This window comes from Callithrix jacchus, chromosome 17 (assembly GCF_049354715.1).
Source record: "Callithrix jacchus isolate 240 chromosome 17, calJac240_pri, whole genome shotgun sequence".
NCBI lineage: Eukaryota > Metazoa > Chordata > Mammalia > Primates > Cebidae > Callithrix > Callithrix jacchus.
In genome coordinates this window covers 40,016,725-40,039,334 of record NC_133518.1, presented here as the reverse complement: position 1 = coordinate 40,039,334, position 22,610 = coordinate 40,016,725, and the positions used below count along the sequence as shown (strand labels likewise).

At 34.5% G+C, this 22,610-nt stretch overlaps 1 long non-coding RNA gene across 2 annotated transcripts in view; it reads left to right on the top strand.

The window, feature by feature from the left end:
* Positions 1–22,610, top strand: part of LOC128929968 (uncharacterized) — a 508,389-nt gene that overhangs the window by 311,753 nt on the left and 174,026 nt on the right. The gene's annotated exons all lie outside the window — the stretch shown is intronic.

The window sequence follows — 22,610 nt, the reverse complement described above, 5'->3', positions numbered from 1 at the left end:
GTATAACCATGTAAAATGAGAAAATCAGCAATAGTCTACCAAATCACAGGTTCAAATACTTGAAGTGATAGAAAATCTTCTTGTAAGTGAAATCTATAAATCTAAACCTGTGAAACTATAGGAAACCCCACATATCACTATCATAAATCAGGCTCTGCATTAATATTTGTACTTGTCTATTTCCCAAGAACTTCTGAAGAATATGACAAATTTTAAGGAACTGGTTCACAACCAGGGGGCCTCAAAGTACACAATAAATTTTATCTGTGGTTTAGTGTATTGTCAAAACAGAATGCCAAATGGTAAAACATTCCAGCATGTGTAATGTTTAATGCATCCCTATAAAGCATGGAAAATCCAGAGAAACATACTTCACAAACAAAAAAGGGTTTAATTCTCCATCTAAAAGTAAAGCATATGTATATGTCTATTAGATAATACTGCATGTTTTCAAATTGTTCTTATTAATTTTTATTTTAAAGTCAACTTTGATAGGGAACTGTAATAAATCCTTTCCGTATTTTCATTATAGTCACAGCTGAAATTTAAGTGCTAAGAACTTTTAAATTAAGAGTAAAATATTTCTTGTAGTAAATGAAAATGTCTCTGTGGTGTTAGCAAAGTTTATAAGCCCTGTTTTAAATGTAAGGGAAACTAAAGTTAAAAGAAAAAGAAGTTAAATGTTTTTTCAGGGTCATCTATGAAGTCAGTGGGAGTCATAAGTCAATTCAAGAGGGAATGATAGATTAATCTTATTAAATTCAGAAATAAACTGAAGCACAGCTTGTTCCTAGCAGAATATTTGGATTATTATGTCTATTTTAGTGCCACAGTAATGTTTGAATGTGTGTGTGTGTACAAGTTCATACATTTCAGTTGTCCACATTCATTGTTACAAGGATTTGTTTTATTTTTAAGTACAGAATTTTACTGAATGAAACTATGCTTAATGAAATGGGAAGAAATTTGTTTACCATGGCAATGCTTCACTTGGACTTATAGGCTCAGAAGACAGGTTGGTTTTACTGACTTTCTTTGAAAGACCTAGTCTCTGGTTAAACATATTGGAGGTCTTTGATAAAAGGCTGTAACAGTTAAGTAAGTTTTTACATCGGAACATTTTAGGGAACAAAAAGAAGGTGAGAGAGCCCCCAGGGGTACCCTTTATAAAGGTACTAAGGCTATTCATGAAGGCTCCTTTCTCATGATCATATTACTTCTCAGAGTTCAAAGGCTACACCTCCCAATAACATCACAATTTTGAGTTGGTTTTTAACTATGAATTTGGATGGGAGGAGCAGAGTTAAATGTAGGATTAACATAGCTCAAATATTAATGGTAACATCTCCACCAAGTAAACAAGTACAAACATATTAACCTGTTTTGATTTGTACTAAGTAGAAAATGTAATAACAAACAATAACAGACATCTCTTATAAATGTCAAATGGTCTCCCGTTTAGTGAGAAATATATTAATACTAAGGAAACTGTCCCTTTTATTCAGTAATATCAACTTTCATTTCCTTCTTGGCTAAAAGAACTTCACAGAAAAAAAAAAAAACTTTAAAAAAGAAAAGAAGAGGGAAAATGAAATGCATCATATGGTTAAAACAAACAAAAACAAAAACAAAAACACAACAAAAAGAGCTAGGGCCTCCTAAGAGCTGGAACAAAGATGGAGGCAACACAGAAGAAATATGAGTCAACAATGCTGGTAGTCTGGTAGCATACCTTGGTTTAACAATAATAGTCAGATTAACAGGAGTGAGCTTGGCATTGGTAAAGATTCCCCTTCAAACAGCCTGTGTGGGCTCCCTACAGAATGACTCAGTAATACATGAGCATCAATGAGGAGCCCTGGAAAAGCCCCAGCACATGGCATGCATGCAAGACCAATTCTTTCCTGTGAACTCACCAATGCCAATTCTTGAAGCTAGCTTGTAGCTGAAATGTACATGTTTCATTTTAAATGGCTAGAAATACATATGTATGTGTGTGTGTGTATATATATTAGGAAGAGTAGTTTGCTTCATATGTTTTCAGCAAATTGGAATCATTCCCCATGTCTCCTAGTTCTTTCACTTAATTTGAGGAGATCTTCATTGTTGAGAATACCGAAATCATCCATGTGCTTGGTGCATCCCGAGAACGTTCAGTTTCTTGCTCTTCTTGGAGCTGCTATGACTCAGCTGCCTGTTGCCTGCTCAAGTCTTAATCCACCTTCCTTGCCTCAAAATGTTAAACAACTGCAAGTTCATACATTGATAGTTTCTCTTCGGTAGACTCAATAACTTTGAAGCTGTATTAAAGGATGAGAAACTTTTAAGAAAATTAACAGCTGTTCTTCTAATTTCATCAATCCAAGATTTTGGAACAAGGTGGAAATTCCTTAGTTTAGCAAGTGAGGCTCATTGTTTGTGGATCCCTGACACCCTTTCACCTTATCTTCTGTTCCTTCTGAAGCATGTCGTCTGTTTCAGTTGTAGAAACTATGTGTTGTTTTCTCTATATTTTGTGTCATTGTAGCATCTTTCTTTCTACATTTGTCTTCCTTTTTCTTTTCTCTCATGGAATATTTCCCCATTTTATGTTTTCATTGTCTATTGTTGCCTCCCACACTCAATTCATAATTTTCTTCCTAATTTTATACATATATGTGTATAATATCTATCTAATTATATTTTCCCATTTATGGAATTCCTCATAGTTGGATGTTGAATCTTCTACATTAATTCCCAAATTTTCTTTGCTTTCACATTTGCCATCCTCATTTTTCAGCTGCCAAGGATATCTCTGAGATTAATCTTTCAGCTGTCCTATTGAATTATTAATTTATGCTATCATACTTTTGTATTTCCAAGATTTATTTTTTGTTCCTTTTATGCATTTTTTTTCCAGTTACATAGATACAATGCATTCTTTTATCATTCTGAGGCTATTAATTATAATTATTGAGTTAACATTTTGTTCTTCTTTCAGCCTTATGTGTCTGCATATTCCCAATTATTATTATATTTTGGTTGATTGTTTTTGTGCTTTTTAAGCAGGAGCTGCTGTGAGAAACAGACCTCTTGGACACTAAACTAGAAAGAAAGGGGTTTTATTATTATGGCCCAGGAGCAAGGCTTTATGTTGAGCCCAAATGGCCAACCTCCCCTTACAAAGAGAAGCTCTGCCTTTATATAGGCCTACACTCTAGATAATATATATGAGAGGATCTTAGGTTTACAGCCTTAGAAGTTACAAGTGAAAGGGTATTGTGTTTACAGCTTTAGAAATCACATATGAAATGGTCTTGGGTTTACAGGTTTAGAAATTACATATGAAAGGGTTCTGGTCTCTGGATAGAGGAGTGGGGTGAGAGTTTGATCTTGTTTAAGTAAAAACAATGTCTTCAGGAGAGAGCCCACCGTACCATGCCTGCTCTCTTATAGGAAGTGGATTCAGGAGGTGCCACCAGCCTTTTCTTCTATTGAAATGCAGTGTGGAGCTCGAGGGGGAGGTGATCCTAGATGCCTGGGTCTCCTTGTTTACTTTGTTTTTCTTTTCCATTGTGTATTTTGGTCTTTAATAAAATAGGCTTGGAGCCTTAAAAAATCTTCTATACTTCTTTTCCACTTGTTCATTGACTACAGTATTGAAATCTAAATATTTAAAATGGAGGAACTAAAATGCTGATGGGAAGGTTTCTTTGTGTACTGGGCTTTACTACAAGTGACCTGAACACCTCATGTTCAGGTCAGTGGCAAAAATCATAGCTCAAACCTCTTGTGGATCCCAAAATGTCAGAATCTGTTTATTTGTGGCTCCACAGTCCCTGGAAAGTAAACCTCCAAACTTTTGCCTGGAGAATAGAAGACTGGTTATAGTTATTTGAGAGCTAGTTTGTGAGGTATGCCAGTCAGTAAAGTCTAATAACTTATTCCCAAAAAACACAGTAGAGAAAACATACTATTTCAAATCCTAAAATTATGACTGCAATGTAAAAATTAATATATATACATATTATATATACTTCTTTAAAGAGATCTAGTTGTTAGTTTTTTTATATGTTAGATTATGCATTTATTCTTTAGGCAAGGTCCCATATATAATATCTACTTCTTAAAAGTAGAAATTTGGGGAACTTACAGAGGAATTAAATAATTGGCAAATCTTCCCTACAAAAACAAGCATAAAACTGGGAACTGAATAACCACAAATTGAGAAGTGTTTATTTGTAAACTCTATGTAAGAAGTGGCAGTTTCTTGCCCGGTACAGTCCCCAGCTCCATTGGTAAGGTGATTTTATCAAAACAGGGTTGAGCATGAATATCAGGAGATTTGCTTCATGAGGTAACTGAATTGCTTTGGAGCGGAGGGAAAACATTCATGCCCAGTAAGAATAACTACTTCGATAGCAAAACAAGGAGAGCCAGAGTTTAGCGAGTTTGAAGTTGCTGTATTCTTTGAGGCAAGTGAAAGACCAGATGGAAAACTTATGGGGAGCTCCTGGAAGTGAAGGAGCCATATGAGGTCTGGAAACTTCTTGGTACATCTTTGTCTGACTTTGAAGCTATGAAAATATGTAATGGAGGACCAGAGACTCGGGAAGAACGTACAATCTGAAACTGACATTAACATTTCCTAAATTTTGAATGTGTTTCCTAACCTACACACACAGATTAATCTTTATAAGGAGGTATCATGGGCTCAAGTGATTAAGCCCAATCTTTGCCCAATCATTGCCTGCAATTAACTTATGATGTTAGGAAACTTTTCAGGTATATTGAAAATATTCTAAATCTCGACAATGATGATTATTGCACAACATTACAAATCTACTGAAAGTCATTGTACCAGGTGCATTTACAGAATAGTTTCAATTTGTATTATTTAAATTATACTTCAATAAATCTATTTAAAAGAGGCTTCAAAATGAAATTTTCTTTTAATATTTTACCAATGAAAAATTCACTCAAGCATTTTTACCATTCATACATACAGGGTGATTATTCCAAATAGAAAATAATTCCTAAGCTCTTGTCCTCTAAGTATCTTTTTTTTTGTAACTCAGTTCCTTGCAGGACTCATAAATCTCCAAGGTAACTATTTTTTCTAAGAAGAAGTCTATAAAAACAATTTTTTTCATGTTAGAGCAGAGTTACTGTTAAAAAAGACAAAATTTTATCATTTTTCTTTCTGATATACTGCTTTTTTTTTCTCCCCAGGAAAGCTACATTCGTGAGAGTTTCAGAATATGTTAGCTACTTTATTATACCTAAGATGCTTGCTGTCACCTATTTCCACGTGCAAATTTGCAGTCTTCCAGTCTATACTAGGCTCCAGGAGTTCTCAGGACTCTGATTGTTCCTGCTTTTATTATCCCATCTAAAGAATCTATGAATTCCATTTGAGGCAGCTAGTTCCCTGTTCTGACTTTAGAATATCTTCCTCTAAGATGCTTCCATGCTATTGGTAATCTTTCCTCATCTCTCCAAGCCTTTGCAGGGGGCTGATGTGATCAAAGAGCTGTTTGTCCTACCTCCTTGTGGTTCACTTCCCCTCAGTCTGACGCTGTCAATTGTCAGTGAGCCCTACAAAATGGATTCAGGGGAGAGAAATGGATGAATTCCATTCACACTACTTATATCTTCCTAAACTCCTCTCCTTTCAAACCTTCATATCTACTCTTCCTGGGAGTCCTAAAAGTCTCATGTCAACAGTTGTCCTGGAATTTTTAGAGGAAACATTACTCTATCAGAGCTCTAACACCTTTCCCTGGCACCTTACTTTGATATGACTGAGTATTATACAAGATGTCAAAGGTTCAGTAGAACACGAATGATTGATAATACAGGAAACTGATAGGTAGAACTGAAGTTTAAATTAGAATTAGAGTTAGGGCTAGAGAAGAAAATAGCTATGCTTTACAAGACAGGAAGGAGGACTCCATAGGTACATTTCTTGTATTGTGAAAGGAAGGAAGATTACAGATTAATCTTACAGATCTAGTGGCTGAAAATTAAGAAATTTCATTCATATGGCTTCTATCAAATAATAGTTGATATTATCAAGCTCTTTAATTGTAGGAAATACTGAGCTAAACAGTTTTACATGTACTTGGTTATTTTTTATGGCAAAGAGCCAAATGTAATATTGATACTTCATTTTATACTATATCATATATTTATAAAAATACTGTTTTCTTGCTATTGTTGCCTTGAATTATTTCTTATTACATTTTGCTATTGCTTGTATATGCTGTCTTTTTCTTTTTTCTTTCAATTCTGAAACATCCTTTGTTATTTAAACCTTTTAAGTAAGAGAGTCTCCCAATTTCATATCCTACAATAAAATTTTGGGGGGATTCAGACTTACTTTTCTCAGGGCCTGTCCACAAACATTCCCTTCCACCATTCTCTGCCTAATTATTTAATATTACATAGCAAAACTTATACTTGATACTTTATTATTTATATTCTATATTTATTTTAACATAATTACATGATTTATATTCAATAGTTACTTTGATTTCTCTATGATATTTTGTGGGAAGCAAACAGTTTTGCACTTTATCCTTCAAACTTATTTCATCATAGAGTCTTTTTACCTTTTTTTTTTTGACATCTTTGTGAATTCCTGTGTCATGTATGAAAGAACACCAAGAATAAATGGTTTATTGTGAAGAGAGTAACAGTACAAAGCTAGTGAAGGAGCCACTCTTGGGAGACACTTCACTGACTTTTAATAATAAACTTAAGTGTCAAAAGATAGAAACATTCTGGCACCATTAAGGCCATATCTCAACAGGCATGAAATCATTGGAAGTGTTTCTCATTGTCACTTCCACTGTTATCATAATGGCTCACAAGGAGAAAATAGAAAGAGAACAATTATTCATACTTTATCTACTAAGCTTTTAGGTTCTAATGTTTTTAATGGAAATAATTTATATATATGATTCTCTAAATTCTCATGTTTATAATAAAAAACCTAAGGTATGCTGATTTTAAATTTTATGTGCCAGTGGTGCTTCATTGATTCATGTATTTCTTTAATGTTACTGTTTAAATTAAAAGAAGAGAGAGAAATGCCACACTTATGTATTATCAGCTGTCAAGGTCTGTTGAAGTTACGTTGACAAAGTGAGATGTATAGGATCATTGTTACTTAAATTACTCCCTGCAGTGCTCCTGGATTCTGCTTCAGCAAGGTCTCTTGATATCCTTAATTAATTACATGACATACTTTCTGTCAATTTTTTCATATATAAAATGAACTTTCTATTGAACAACAACAAAAAAGTAGTGTTTCTTTTGTGTGTGTGAACTGGTAGAAAGTTTATTGACTTCTAAGATGGCACTAATGGTGTTAATGGTTAAATCCTGCAAGCACCAAACTGAGGCCCAAATATTTTCTTTAACTTTCATTGTACTCTGTCAAATCTTGCTGTTTGTATTTACCTTCCTCTTTGATACAGTGTACTTTATATCATCTATGTGTTTGGATAATCTATTCTAGACTGTATTTCTTGTCTTTATTTTTCTTCCTTGACTATATATAAATATAATGCTAATTTATTTTTTCATGATTCTGTCAAAATAACACCTATGTGGATATTTTAAAATATAAACATTATAAAGTAAAAATTTATACTTATTGGTCCAAAAACATTCAATATTATGTAGATCTGTTATATATAGGAATAATTTTACTAAATATTTTAGCTAACTATGTTAATGTAGGGTAGTTTCCAGAATCATATGATTTGTAATGGTAATTAGAAAACATTTTCTAAACCATTGCGAAAATGGATTGGGCACTTAAACCCATCCCTGGTGATGGAAATTCAAGTACCAACCGTCCAGCTAATTCAGATAGTTGCCAGATCCTAATTTGCAAAACTAAGGTTAAAACCTCAAGCCAGTCACCTCATGAGGGAACAACATCATAACCTACCTTCTTCTCAATATTATCAGATCACCTCTCCTGCGCTCACCTGTTGATGATCTAACTGCCCAGAATGAGATCTATCGTTGTCAGGACATCTGCAGGTTTGTACAGCCTGGAGGAACAAAGTGAGGTGGTGTTTGAGTCTCTCCTTCCCCTTTTATATTCTGTTCCTGACCTCAGCATGTAAAAGTGTAGGAAAGAGGTGGATAAATCATATTCTTGCTACAATTATTTCTATTTTTTCCCCTTGATTTAGTGATAAAATGCTTTCACATAAGAAAAATATAATTCACCTTGATTAGAGCTTTATAATTCAAGCCTAAGGCACTTTTATCCCAATTCCTCACCACTAGCAAGCAAGAAGTAAACAGTTAGAATTTATGAGGAAGGTTGAATGATGTTTAGGGTTAACCCACAAGACTATCTTGCCAAACTCTGAACATATAATTCACATATGGATTTTTCTGACCTTTAAGAAATGTATTGCAAAAATGATGAAAATTATTCTGAGTGGAATAGGCAGAATGATAGGCCTTCCAATAACGTCCATGTCTTAGTCTTCATAACTTGTAAATCTGTTACATTGCATGGCAAAGGGGAATTGTATTTGAAGACAGAATTAAAATTGTAAATCAGCTGATCTTAAAATAGCGAGGTTATCCTGGATTATTCAGATGTGCCCAATATAACTACAAAGGTTTTTAAAATAAGAAGGAGGCAGAAGAGCATCAGATAAATGGAAACCTAAATAAGAAGTGAACCAATATACTTGGTTTTGAAGAACAATAGTTCTTCAAAAAATGTGAGCAGCCTCTGGGAAATGGGGAAGACAAGGAAGGGTTTTGACTCTAGAGCTGCCAAAAAGGAATGCAGCTCAGTTAACTCCATGATTTTAGCCTAGAGAGATCCATGTTGGTCTTCTGATGAGGATACAGGCAGCCTCAGTGTCTGGTGAAGGCCTGTTTCTCATAGACGGTGCCTTCTGTGTGTGCTCATGTTGTACGAAGTATGTGTATGTGATATGGTTTGACTGTGTCCCCACTCAAATCTCAACTTGAATTGTATCTCCCAGAATTCCCCTATATTTTAGGAGGCTTTCCAGTTTATTAGGGGTTTTGTTTCTTCCTCATTCTTTCTTGCTGCTGCCATGTAAGAAGTGCCTTTCACCTCCTGCCATGATTCTGAGGCCTCCTTAGCCGTGTGGAACTGTAAGTCCAATTAAACCTCTTTTTCTTCCCAGTCTCGGATATGTCTTTATCAGCAGTGTGAAAATGGACTAATATGGTAAATTGGTACCAGTAGAGTGGGGCAGTACTGAAAAGATACCCAAAATGTGGAAGTGATTTTGGCAATGGGTAATAGGCAGAGAAACTGGGAAGAGTTTGGAGGCCTCAGAAGAAGATAGGAAATGTGGAAAGCTTCGGAACTTCCTAGAGACTTGTTCAATGGCTTTGACAGAAACACTGATAGTGGTATGAATAATAAGGTCCAGGCTTAGGTGGTCTCTGATGGAGATGAGGAACTTGTTGTTAACTGGAGCAAAGTGATTCTTGTTATGTTTTAGCAAAAATATTAGCAGCTTTTTGTCCCTGTCCTAGACATTTGTGGAACTTTGAACCTTAGATGATTTAAGTTATCTGGCAAAAGAAATTTCTAAGCAGCAAAGCATCCAAAAGGTCTTGGGTGCTGGTAAAAGAATTCCTTTTTAAAAGGGATACAGCATAAAAGTTTAGAAAATTTGCAGTCTGACAATGCAGTAGAAAAGAAAAACTCATTTTTTTGAGAAGAAATTCAAGCTGTCTGTAGAAATTTGCATAGGTAGCAAGGAGCCTAATGTTAATCCTCAAGACCATGGGGAAAATGTCTTCAGGTCATGCCAGAGACCTTCATGACAGCCCCTCTAATCACAGGCCTGGAAGTCAAAGGACAAAGTGGTTTTGTGGGCTGGACCCAGGGTCCCCATGCTATATGCAGCCTAGAGACTTGGTTCCCTGTGTCCCAGCAGCTCCAGCTGTGGTTGAAAGGCGACAACATGCAGTTTGGGCTGTGGCTTCAGAGGGTGGAAGCCCCAAGCTTTGGCAGCTCCCACATGGTGTTGAGCCTGTGGGTGCACAGAAGTTAAGAATTGAGGTTTGGGAATCTCTGGCTAGATTTCAGATGTATGAAAATGCCTCAATGCCCGGCAAAAGATTGATGCAGGGGTGGGGGCCTCATGGAGAACCTGTGCTATGTCAGTGTGGTAGGGAAATGTGGGATTTGAGCCCCCACACAGAGTCGCTACTGGGGCACTGCCTAGTGGAGCTGTGAAAGAGGGCTCCCACCCTCCAGACCACAGAGCGGTAGATCCATTGACAGCTTACACTCTGCACCTGGAAAACTGCAGTCACTCAAGGCCAGTCCATGATAGCAGCCTGCAGTTATTCTGTACCCTGCAAATCCACAGGGGCAAAGCTGCCCAAGACCATGGGAATGGACCTCTTGCATCAGTGTGACCTGGATGTGAGTCATAAAGTCAAAAGAGATCGTTTCGAAGCTTTAAAATTTAACTGCCCCACTGTATTTCAGACTTGCATGGGTCCTGTAACCCCTCTGTTTTAGCCAGTCTCTCCTATTTGGTATGCCTGTATTTACCCATTGCCTGTATCCCCATTGTATCTAGGAAGTAATTAGGTTGCTTTTGATTTTACAGACTCATAGGTGGAAGGTATTGCCTTTTCTCAGATGAGACTTTGGACTATAGACTTTCGGATTAATGCTGAAATGAGATAAGGCTTTGGGGGTCTGTTGGGAAGGCATGATTAGTTTTGAAATATGAGGGCATGAGATTTGAAGGGGTCAGGGGCAGAAGAAAGACGATTTGACTGTGTCCCCACCCAAATCCCAATTTGAATTGTATCTTTCAAAATTCCCCCATAATGTGGGAGGGACCTAGGGGGAGGTAATTGAGTCATTGGAGTTGGTCTTTTCTGTGCTATTCTCGTGGTAATGAATATGTCTCATATGTCTCATGAGATTTGATGGGTTTATCAGGGGTTCTGCTTTTGCTTCTTTCTCATTCTCTCTTACTGCTGCCATGTAAGAAGTGCCTTTCACCACCTGCCATGATTTTGGGGCCTCCTTAGCCATGTGGAACTGTAAGTTCACATTAAACCTTTTTTCTTCCCAGTCTCAGATATGTCTTTATTAGCAGCATGAAAACAAACGAATGCAGTACCCTTCTTTCATTCATGAAGAAGACACTAATCCCATTCATGAAGCCTCCATCCTTGACACTTACTCATTTCCTCAAAGGCCCCACCTCTTAATAACCTCTTGACAGGTATTAGGTTCTTACATAGAAGTTTCATGGAATACTATGCAGCCATAATAAAGGATAAATGATTAAAAAAGGATGAGTTCATGCCCTTTGCCAGGACATGGATGAAACTGGAAACCATCATTCTCAGCAAACTGACACAAGAACAGAAAACCAATGACTACCTGCTCTCACTCATAAATGGGTGTTGAGTAATGAGAACACATGGACACAAGGAAGGGAACATCACACACTGGGGCCTTGGGGGTGAGGGGCTAGGGGAGGAATAGCAGGGGGTAGGGGGATTGGGGAGGGATAACATTAGGAGAAATACCTAATGTAGATGATGGAGCAATAGATGCAGCACACCACCACCATGGCACGTGTACTCCTATGTAACAAACCTGCACAATCTGCACATGTACCCTAGAACTTAAAGTATAATAAGAAAGAAGTTTCAGGTGGGTCACCAGCATTCAGACCATAGCAAGTGCCTACTCTCATCATGTGCTGGGGAGGCCGAGTGCAGAAACTGGGCAACTCCTCTAACCTGGTAATAGTGAGATGATAGTTACCCATTCCCTGCTGGAGCAGTGTCAGAGGAAGCTCACTATGAAAGGTTTAAATAAGGTTCAGTGTCTGATAATATAATACTCATAATATCCAGAATTTCATAATAATGAACATACCAATGTCCTAGATATTATCATCATGGATGAATAGACAATCAATAAATGCCAGCACTAAGATAACAGTGATCTTAGTGTTATCCAAAAACAAGTTTGAACCAGTCATAATAAGGTGCTTAAATAAGCAATTATGAACTTATACTTCCAAATGTTTTTGCGGCCACTACAAAACTGGAAAACAGTGTTTAAAAAGAGAAAAACTAAACACAAATATTATGAATATAATGTAGAAATTCTTACCAAAATATGAGCAAACAGAATTTAGCAGTACATTAAAAGAATTAGACATCAAAATTAAGTGAGATTTATTCTAGGGATGTAAGGCAATTTAATATTTAAAAATTCATTATAGTAGTCTACATTAATAGGCTAAGAAGAAAAATAATGATTATATCAATTAATGCAGAAAAACCATTTGACAAAATTCAACACTCATTTCTAAGATCTCTCCACACAGTAGGAATAAAGGGAAACTTCCTAACCTTCAAAATGAGCCTCTAAAATCTATAGCTAATGCTTTACTAAATGGTGAATGGCTGAACACCTTTCTCTCAAGAGAAGAAACAAGACAAAGATGGTCCCTCTCACTTTTCTTCAGCATAATACTGGAAGTTCTTACCAGTGAGAGCAACAAAAGTAAATATAGATCGGAAATGAAGAAATCTATATTTGCAAAAGACACGACTGTCTACCTAAAGAAGTCTAAGAAATTTATGAGATAACTGGAACTTTATTAATAAGTGAGTTCAGAATAGTCACAGGAGACTTGTAGGCTGAAAATTCACAAAATGTTAGTGAAAGAATGCAAATTTAAAATGTCACAACAAAAACAAGAACAACAAATGCTGTTGAAAAGTAGATGACTTTTGCAGTGCTGGTGGAAACATAAAAGTGAGACACCCACTCTGGAAGATGTTTTGGCAGTGTCTTCTGAAACTAAACATGCAATTACCATATGACCCTGCCATTGCAGTCCTGAAATTCATCCCAGAGAAATGAAAACATATTTCTACTAAAACCTGGGCACACATGATCATAACAGTTTTATTTGTAATAACTTGAAACTAGAATCGGCCCAGATGTCCTTCAGTAGGTGGATGGAAAAACAAACTGTGGTGGATGCACACCATGGAATAGCACACTGCGATGAACAGGAAGGGACTCTTAATGCACAGAAACCTGATGGATTCCTAGAGAATAATGCTGAATGAAAAACTGCCAACTCCAAAAGGTTACATTCCATTTATACACCATTCTTGAAGTGACAAAATTATACAAATAAAGAACACATTAATGGTTTCCCAGTGCTGAGGAAAGAGTGGTGGAGAGGAGGTAGGAGAAAAATGAATATAAGTATAAAGGGTTAAGTTGAGGTATTTTTGTGGTGATAAAAGTATTTTGCATCTTGCCTGTACCAATGTCAATATCCTGGCTGTTTTATTTCATTATTGTTTTGCAAGATACCTTCCATCAGGGGAAACTAGATATTATAAAGAGCATAGGGGGATGCTCTATATTATTTCTTACAACTCTGTGTGAATCTGCAGTTATCTTACAATAAAATACTTAATTAACGCATTCCAAGAAAATCACAAACAATATAACTAAAAGATCGCTGACTATTTTGAAGTGACTTTAAAATTTTGTATATATATTTCAAGATAAATTATTTGGAAATCCTTTTTGGAAATTCCTATTTTAGTGTAGATTTCCATGAATCAATTTTTATTTTTTAAAATTTTTTCTTTTGCATTTTTTCTTCTGGTCTATTATCGGTGATTTCATGTTTCAAGCAATCAAGTGTCCATGGTTTGAGTGTAGATTTGGTTTTGCAAACAATTTTGAATAAGTAAATCTCACGTCTAGTGAATAAAGCAAGCATTCAACCTAGGGTAACAACTCTTTTGGCTAAAAACAAGATGCAATTATAAAGTAATCTGCTTTTATTTGTGATATTCAAATTGTCCCTGGAGTAAATTTCCAAGAAGGTGTTATACTTTTAAGTGTGGTAACATAAGGATATGTGGAATTTTATTCCTTCTAGAATTTGATTCATACAATATTTAGCAAAGTAATTTAAATACCTCCTTATCTATTGAATATCAGCAAGAAAATAAATCATGAACCAATGATGTAACAGTTTCTGCACACTTGTTACACAGTTCTGCATGCTTTTTTTGTTCAGTTACTAGCAAGATGCTGCACTGGCACAGCCTTACAGAAGATAAACTCCAAAGGAACAACAGAGAAAACAGCAAATTGGAAAAAACCTTAGAACCCACTGGATGATTTGAAAAATCATTATTATAAATTAGTGCGTGTGAAGCCATTGAGGTGGGGATTTGCTTTTGCTGGAAGCAGGTCTATTACATCTGTAGGATAATTAAGTTGGAAAGGAACTTTAAGAGATCTTCTGTTTACCAACCGGCATTGGCTTAGTGGTAATTAGTTGCAATTTAGGGATCCTCAGGAATAAAACCTTGCAAGCAAGAAGTCCTACTCTGAGAAGGAAGCATAGAGCAAAGTAAAAATTATAGGGACTTATTAATACAGCTTCCTTTCCGGTACTTCTTTTTTCCAAATCTTTGAGCTTCTTCTATAATACAAGGAATGTTCTCTAAATGTCTCTTCTTCTTTGAGGGCTGAATGCTTATATCTGGCAATCAGAAAATAGATAAAAGAGTGGCTAGTCTCATTATTTGCACTGAAATACTCAGTTGTAAATATTTTTCTCTAAAAATTTTGGGTCTCTAAGGTATTAGTTCCCACAAAAAGTTATTTTCACTAGATGAAAAATATTGTTCCTTAGAACTAAAATTAGGGGTTCCTCTTGCCATTTAATAAACAGGTATACAAGAAAGCTACTACATTGTCTAGATTAATTGACCCCAATTCATACACAACTGAGGGAAGAAAATTAAATCTGACACCTAATTCTGCCAGTAATTCTTATCCTTCAGCAAAGAAAGTTTGATTCATCTAATTAGGAATCTTGACCAGCTGAGATGTCAAGTGAGGGAGAAGAAAATGTAGAATAGAGAATGAATATGAAAGAGACAAATAGAAACTATGGCCTTGAGACCAGTTATAAAAACAAGGACTATAGTAGCTGAAGGATCTTTTTTACTTAGTGCATTATGTACATTTTTAATATATTAGGCATTTTATTATTTTCCTTTTCCTTATTAACTGACATTGTAAAAGCTGTCCTTGGTTAGCTTTAGGATTTTGTCTTCATGCTGCAGACTATTTAGATGTCTCATGACTCTGTTAGTGGAGCAATGAACATTTCTAGAGATGAATTCATGGACTCGGTGCAATTTTTGAAGAGTACATCTGTATGAAGTCTAGTGGCTTTCTGTTATTAAAACATAAAATATGGTTTTTATTGTTATAATATAGAAGATTAGACATGGGTAGGCGTAACTATAGGGATGTTATATGTTCAAGAGTTTAGACTGTGCTGGAAAGCATTAGGTGCCTCTCATTTCCACACTTGATCTCAGTACTTTCCTAGGTCTTGCCATGTCAGAGGTCTGTAAACTACATTTCCCAGATGCCCTTAGCAGCTGGTTTACTGAGCTATTCTGTCAATGATCCAATGATTGGCCAGAAAAGAATTCTACTTTTCTGTGATTCCTACTTTCAGGCTGCCAGTGTTGCTGTAGCAAGGACATAGCAGTGACGTTATTATCAGCAATAGTAGTGGTGATAGAAACCGTTGTGATAGAAACCATGGTGGCAGTAGTGATAGTGACAGCTCCCCGGTGACAGGGATGGTGGTAATCGAGAAAGCAGCAGCAGCCAATGAATGTGGGCTTCTGGATTCTTTCTTAGTTACCCAAGTCACCAGGAGAGCTAACTTAGTGTTTAGTGACCTTGGGCTCTGGGTAGCACCGTCCTTTTGCTCTTTCAGGAAATGTAAAAGCTTCTGCAATAATTAAATTGTATTTAACTTTACCTAGTTCCTTTCTGCTCCAATCATTTCAAACTTGGTAAAACAAACAAATAAAAAGAAATAACACACAACTTAAGCTGTTTCATTTTTTTTTTTCTGTTTGTATGCTGTCTTAACTGACATAGCAAAGAGATAAATTCTTGTGGATTTGTAGCTGAGGATAGACACAATAATGCTCATTGCAGCAGTGTTAACATTACCAAAGACTTGTAGATAGTTCAAATGCCTGTTATCAGTGGTGTGATAAAAATACAGTCAGTATATCTATTAAATAAGTAAATATATTTGCATGCAGCAATATTGATGAATAACAGCAATGTATTTTTAATATCTTTAATAAATAAAATTCATTGTTTAAAGTATACATTTCAGTATTTAAAAATATATTCACAAAGATGTATTATACACTCATTAATCCTATTTTAGATCATTGACATCACCCCTCAAATAAAGCCTATATCCTTTAGTAATTTCTCTTGATTCCATCCCAACTCCAGCCTAAGACAACCACTAACCTACTTTCAGCTTCTATAGATTTGCCTATTTTGGACATTTTAGATGAATCACATCATGCAACATATGTTTTTTCATGACTAGCTTCTTTCTCTTAACATAATGTTTTCAATGTTTATCCATATTGCAGCATGTCTCAGCCTATTATTCCTTTTTATTGCCATGTAATGCTCTATTGCATAGATTTGTCACATTTTGTTTATTTGCTCATTTGTCCTATGGTGATTGGGTTGTTTCCACTTTTTTGTCTATAATGAATACTGCTGGTATGAACATTCATGTATTTGCTTTAGTGTAGATGTAAGCTTTAATTTATATGAGATGTAGAATTACTTGTGAAATAACTGAGTCATCTGATATCTCTCCATTTAACATTTTGAGGAATTGACATACTTTTTTCCTCAGTGGTTGCACCTCTCACAATTATCCAGCAATGTAAAGATTTTCAGTTTCTTTATATCTTACCAAGCCTTGTCTGTCTTTTTAATTTTGGCCATCTTCTTGGGTGTGCATTGGGATCTCTTATGATTTTGATTTGCATAACACTAATAGCTAATGATGTAAACCATCTTTTCATGGGTTCATTGGTCATTGTTACACCATCTTTGAAAAATGTTTGTTCAAGACTTTTGCTGATTTAAAAATTGTCATTTTGCTTTTAATTGTTGAATTCGGAGTTTTTTTTAAAAAAATCAAGATACAAGTCCCTTGTCAGATAGCAGATATATTGTTTGCAAATATTTTCCCCATTATGTGGTTGGTCTTGTCACATTCTTAATGGTATCATTTGAAGCATAAAAATGTTTGATATTGATGAAGTCCACTCCCTCTATTTTGTGTGTATGTGGTTTGTTCCACTGATGTGGAACATCTCCTAAAGTATCAGAGAGTTATTTCTATATTTTCTTCTAATAGTTCTATCGTGATATCTCTTACACTTACATTTGTGATTCATATTACATTAATTTTAGTGTATGGTGTGGGGGTTGAACTTCATTCATTTGACTGTGCATGTTTAGTTGTCCCAGCACCATTTGTTGAAAAAGTGTGTTTCCCCATTTGATGGTCTTGGTACCCTTGTTGAAAAACAATTGACAGTAAATGTAAGATATTACTTCCTGACTATTAATTCTACACACAATTAATATACATGTATAGACATATCTATCGTTGACTCTACATACACTTTATATATGTATATGTATTTATCTCAAATTATTAATTTCCTTGTGATTTCTTCTTTGACACTTTATTCAGGGGTGTGTTATTTAGTATCAGTATATTTGTGAATTTGCCAAGGTTTCCTTTACAATTAATTTCTAATTTAATCTAAAAAACTGTTTTTACAATATTATGTTTTAAAATGCTTTAAAATTTGTTGAGGTTTGTTTTGTGGCTTAAAATGTACTATATATTGGAAAACATTCCCTTTGCAATTAAAAAGTATGTATTTTGCTGTTGTTGAGTGGGTTCTTCTATGGATGTCTTTTAGCAGGAGGATATATACAGTGATATTTGTAAGTCTCCTACTTATAAACAATATTTTATCAGATTGTTCTATCCAGTCTTAAATGAAGGGATATTGAAGTCTTCCACTGTCATTTTCATACCCTGCATTTCTCACTTCAGTTATGTCAGTTTTTACATTTTAATTTCAGACTGCTTTTAATCCTCAGAGTTGGCATATATGTTTCTAATTAGTATGCCTTCTTTATGGGCTCTCTGAGGCACCATTTATTTTTCAACATTCCTTCTGTTACTGAGATTGGACAACCTTGATTGATTTATCTTTACATTGCTTGATTTTTTTTCTACTAGCTTAAATCTGTTACAGAGAACCTCAAATAAATTTTTTAAATTTCAATTAGTATAATTTTTAACTTCAGAATTACTAGTTTGTTTTTATAATTTCTTTCTTTTTATTGATAGTCTCTACTTAATGAGAAATCATTTTCAATCTTTTCTTCCATTCCTCAGATGTATTTTTCCTTAATTCTTTAAACATATTTATAATAACTGGTTTAAAAGCTTTGTCTAGCATGTTTAAGATCTAGACTTCCTTAGGAACAGTTTCAATTGATTTTCTTCTGCGCATGAATACTATTTTTAGTTTCTGTGTTTGTCTTTTAATTTCTTATTGAAAACTGGACATTTAAAATGCATATATTGATAACAGTATTGTTCTTCTTTCTTAAACTTTGTAGTTTTTGATATTGTTTTGCTGGAGTTTTTAGGGGCTTTTAAATATTAATTTTTTAACGTTGGTTTGTTTTTTTGTTTGTCTTTTGCAACCACTGAAGTCTCATTGCTTAGCTTAGTTGTCAACTAAGGGTTGGACAGAGATTTTCTTCTATAACTTGAACCTCTTCTGCTGAGAAAGTGTGTGTGAGTGTGTGTGTGTGTATGTGTGTGTGTGTGTGTGTGTGTGTGTGTATTTATATACTGGGACTTTCATTCAATCGTATGACAGTTTACAACTCTGCCTTAAGCTTCGTTTAGTGTTTTTGCAGAGCCTCAAAATTAGCCAGAGATGAAAGCCGAGGGCCTTCTAAGGATTCTTCTGTGTAGGTACACAGCTCTGCTCCTATGTAGAACTTCATATAATCTCAGGAAAATGATGGACTCTTAAAGTATTCTTGTTCCTCATATTTATTTTCAAGTTTTCATGCCACCCTCCTATTTACTTCAATTGGTATTGCCACTTCTGACATCTACAATGGTAAACAATTGCTGCTGATTGGTTTTGGCAAATGCCCTGAGTGATCTCTGAATCAAATGACATGAACACAAGCTCTGTAAATGGGGTTTTTCTAGGGAACACTCATTTCAAGTGCAGTAGTGAAAATTCCTTATGGACAGGGTTTTGGAAAGCACCAAACACATTCTCCCTCCTGCATATACTGGACTACTGTTTTCCACAGCTACCACGGTTGTAAGATTACTGTTTTCAAGACAACCAAATTTGTGGGGTGAGGGTACTGTTCAATTTCAATGCTAATTTAAATGCCACGGACCTCACCCCTTTTTACCAAGATTCAGGCCTTTTTCTTGGAAAAAAAAAATAAATAATACTGTGGACTGTTCTAAACTTTTTGTTAATTTCCAGAGTTCTGAAAATATTAATTCTGAAAAAATTGCTAGTGTTTCCATTCCTTTATGGAGGCATAGATTTTTAGAGGCCCTTGCTTCATCAATATGAGGTGCATATCAAATAGAATATGTATGTAAGTTGTCAAAGTTAAGTCTTAAAAGATAATATAAAACATAATGTTCTTTTTAAATTAAAAACAATTACAATTTCAAAAAACATTGGAATATACACTATATACAAAAGAATGTAGAAAACAATACAAATAGAATTTGGAATAATGGTAATCTTGGGCAGGAAAGATATAGAAATGAAATGATGATCATGCATGAATGAGAGTGGATCATGAAAAAAGATTATGATAAAACTCCCTGAGTTCCAGGTGAGAAATAAAAGGAAGAATAAGTACTGTATTAGCTTATGACCATTTCAGAATTATTGTTAAATAAAACAAAAATCTAAATGCCAAACTTTAGCTCTCTTAGATTTACCCTGTTCCTGAGTATTACCCAAACACTCAGGAACTGGGAACTATGGGCACACCATTGTTAAACAGCCTAGAATATACAGCATCACACTTTATCAACTACGTTTTAGTGTTTGTTGAATTTGGGGTCATAAATTAAATTGAAAGGGCATATGTGTTTCTGGTTTTCTGGATTTAGCTCTGCAGTGGAAATTAAGAAACAATCTGTTAAGATTTTAAAGATAACTTTTCTTCTTCTATTTTTATAAACCAATTTTATTATTTAAATGTTGCTACTCTATGTAACAGATTTTTATGATTATCTCTTCTGGGTTACATGAACTACTTAGGCAATTGTAATGTTGGAAAGGTAGCCAACTAAGAAATAAAAATGTAATGCTTGTTTAATGACTCTAAAAATCTGATTCCAGGTATGCCTAATCTTCAATAGGACTGCATTAAAAATACTGCATTAAAACTTCTCAGTTTGCTAAAGCAAGCCATTTGACTTTATATTTTGAAGCATCATCATCATCTATTCAAAACATGCTGTGTTGTAAGTACAGCTTTGCAGCAGACATTTATGTTTGAGTTTGCTAAATCTAACCACTTACAGGGCTTCACTTATTGACGTGGCCTGGGAATTTACTGCAACATAGTAGTTTTGGAAAGATTAAGTTTAGCAGAAAACACTTAAGTCTTTAAACTGTACTTCCTGAGATTTCTTTATTTTCATATTTTCACTGTGACTTAATTTCTCCTTAACTTGTTCACATTGGGCTGCCTCATTTCTCCTTATTGATCTGATACGGAGATAAAAGCCTATAGAGAGCACTCAGTGTAGGCAAAAAATAAATAAATAAAATGGAAAAAATAAAAAAGTATGTTTGTTTCTTTTACTCAGATTTGAAGACTTCAATAAAAGGATATGAAAGGAAAAATAAATTTCTATAAATCTTCTCAGGTTGGTGATCTAAGAAATCAGTAGAAATTTATACTCTTTCACTAGTACAATGATAAGTGTTTATACCAAAATTTATTGTGAATATTGTCCAACAAGAATAACAGAAAGAAAGCACTAAAGGGCTAAAGGAACTGAAAAATATTACAAGACCCATGTGCTGTTACTTATTTTTATTTTCCACCTCATTGACAACTTAGATGGAGATATGCTGAATATGCAGAAGTTCTTTAGGAATTCCTTTATTATTAAATACTTCACTTCAAGCTATGCTTTTTTATATTGGCCTCAGGGTGTGTGTGTAGTGTGTGTGTGTGTGTGTGTGTGTGTGTGTGTGTGATTGTTTATTTTTTAGAATAAAATACTGTATTTCATGATATATCATACTAGAAAATGTCTGCTTTTAAATTCATATGGTATATTGAAAATAAAGAAAAATAACCCAGGTTGTACAAGGAAAGATTTGCTTCCAGTCCTACCTAGCTTTCACAGGGAATATTCAGGATCATGGAAAAGTCATTTAGATTTTATAATTTTCAGAATCATTAAAGAATAATTATTAGAAAATATTGTTTCCCAGGTCATGGTTATTTTCTCTGTTCTCCTCTCAGTACCTTATCTTGCCACAATTTTTCAAAGTCTTGTGTTGTTTTGTAATAATCTATTTGCTTTCTGCCTGACTGAGTAGAATGTGAATTCCTAAAGAACAAACTCTCCAACTTATTTATCTTTCTGTCACATATGTTAATAGATTTTATGGTAATTTTCAGCTTTATACCTATATGACTGTGTATTTTATTATTTTTCTTAATTATTTAAATACACTATACTTTTATAAATATTTAGCAAATTAATTTATGTATTAACATGACAGAATACGACCATATGCCTCTGAAATTATAATTTGCTATCTAAATGTTTTGCTCAATTTGTATATGTATGCAAACTTACCTTCGTTTACATAAAATTATTGTTGTACACGTGTCTTTTTGTTGCTTTTCTCTTTAAAACTTAAGTCAATTATGCATGCTTATACTTTATTCAGCAAATAATAAATCACTTAATATTTAGTCAAGGGCTTAAAGTTACATGAGAACTGAGTGTATCTACTTTTATTTTAATTACAAAATACGAAATATATAGCAATTGACTATAAAATACTACATTAAAAATTCTGACTTTTCTAATAGAAGCTATTTGACTTTCTATTTTGAAGTCATAATCACTTTTTTTCTGTCTCAGTACTTTTTTAAAAACTAATGTGTTTATTTTGGTTGCATTTCTGCAAATATCAGTTTCTCGGGGTTTTACTTTGGGGATTTTTCAAAATAAAGCAATTGGAAACTTGGAATGGTGGAAGGGTTGATGAAAGGTGAGAAATGAGAAATTATCTAATGAGTACAATATGCACTATTTGGGTGATGATTACACTGAAAACTCACTACTACACAATATATACATGCAATAAAACTGCACTTATAACCCTAAAATCTATTTAAAAAAGAAACAATTAAAACCACTGATTGTTCTGTCTGCAAACATCAGCTACATGCATACTATGTGTAATATTTAAATCAAGGTATGTAAACTATCACCTCAAACAATTATCTTTTTTTTCATTTTGGGAACATTTAGAATCATCTCTTCTAGCTATTTTGAAATACAGAATAAAAAAGTGGACAGAGGTTATGAAGGGTGGCAGGT